This window comes from Dichomitus squalens (assembly GCF_000275845.1).
Source record: "Dichomitus squalens LYAD-421 SS1 unplaced genomic scaffold DICSQscaffold_39, whole genome shotgun sequence".
In the NCBI taxonomy this organism is placed as follows: domain Eukaryota; kingdom Fungi; phylum Basidiomycota; class Agaricomycetes; order Polyporales; family Polyporaceae; genus Dichomitus; species Dichomitus squalens.
In genome coordinates, this window is record NW_006766921.1 from 110,630 (window position 1) to 112,638 (window position 2,009).

A 2,009-nucleotide genomic window follows, 5' to 3' on the forward strand; every position below is an offset into this window, starting at 1 on the left:
GACTCGCTGTCAACACGTACCGTGTGTCCCTCTCCCGGGTGCTGCCGCGCGTCATTTGCGGCTTGGCGTGAGTCGTCGTGACTGAATATTCAGGAGTGGGCAGATTGTTCGATGGTAGAAGGCGACGACGGACTCGTCCCGCAGCTAGCAGAAGAGGGTGTGTTGCCGCTTATGCTGTCGGGTCGTCTGATAGTAGGATTGCGAAGGTAGACATGTGCGGCAATGGTACCCCTTCCCTCATCCAATCTCGAGTTGGGAGGCTAAGTCGGGGGGTACAAGAACCGAGTCATGATGATGAGAGGCGAGGCTGCGTCTGCTGGGGAAGAAGCTGGTATGCTGAGGTGTATGCTGCTGGGGAAGAAACTGGTATGCTGATGTGTATGCTGATGCGTATGCTAATGCGTATGCTAATGCGTATGCTGATGCGTATGCTGCTGGGGAAGAAACTGGTATGCTGAGGCGTATGCTGCTAGGGCGAAGTCGGTATGCTGAGATGTATGCTGCTGGGGTAGAAGCTGGTATGCTGAGGCGTATGCTGCTTGGTAGACGATGCTGGTAGTAGGTGAGGTGGGATGAGCATAATGGCCGGCTCTTTATACTCGTGTCTGTGGTGGCTGGCAAGCCGCTTCTCGGTTCATGTCGAAAGTCAACCACCGCAGCGTATTCTTGGACAGCCAGTCCTGTGTCGTGGACACAGCCTCGCGAGGTCGAGACCTTCAGTTGCAGGACATACCTTCACAGATATCGAGCTGCCGGACGTGCGATGAGGTGGTTTGCGGCTGGCATCTGCCTTATTAGGGAGGTGTCAGTAGCGATCGATTCCCTCAGCCCCGAGGAAGCGACAGACAGCGAGCCTGACGTATCCCATGTGATTCCATGAACCGAAGAGGCTCATCCAGGCCGGTCTACGCCCCATGGACTCCGTCGATCCTCGCCAGCGTGCTATGGGGACTTTGCCTGTGATTTCGGGATTCGATTCTCATCGCAAGAGCTCTCGTAGTAGCCAGAAGTTCCAAAAGCAACCCACTCTTTCCGCCGAAGGCAACCTGTGACAAGGCACATCTGTGAGATAGCACCACGAAACATTGAGGAAGGAGCGAGGAAAGGATCACCGCTGTGATCGCCTTCTCCGCATCGACTCGGCCCATGATAGCTTTAGGCCTCGCACGTCAGCCTCCACTTATCCTACTCGCCAGGGGGATATCGCACTTACGGACTTTCTCATGATCACATTCAAGCCAACCCGCGCAAGTGGTTCACACCAGAGCCAACATTCGAGCATTAGACGATGTTCAGTTCATGTAGCCAGCCAGAAGGATAAAGAGATCCAATTGATACGTCTGAATATGCGACAGAGAGGGATGGAACATGCGGAAACAGCGCTGTCTGATCATGGTATCCTGCACATCCGGAAATAGACCCATAGATCGAGTCTAGGTGAAGGACTGGCACTGGCAACTCGTACGGGTAGGTGCAGTTATGACACTCATTAACTGGCGACATTTTGCCCAGCACAACGGACCTAGATCACCGAACGTCAGCCAGAGATCTCTCCTACAATCATGGGAGCCAGCTTACCGAATGCTCCGAGGGCGAGAGGAAAAGACAGCCGTTGCCGTTCTCGTGGGCCGGTGGAACCAACGAGACAAGGGGGAGCCACCCCCAGAGTCCATCGGCCCACCTAACACACACGATCAGGCTCCGACGTCTCAGAGGACTCCCGAATGCAGATGCCAGCGGCCACATGAGGTGCCTTTTGCGTGCAACATCACATCCTGGAGACGACCGTCAGATATGACACCTCCGGTCAGGATACTAAGGATACCTACCAAGCTGAATTCCTTAATCTCCATCGGGCACTATGCTCTACCTTGCTGAACGGGTAGTGACGAGGTGGCGTGCTTGCCTCAGTCGGTGGGCTGGGATGTTCAAGGTGATTGCGGTCCATGTCGTCGAACGACGCTACGGGGTGAGCGAAGACGAGGATCAGGGCCACGAGACCGAGGAGA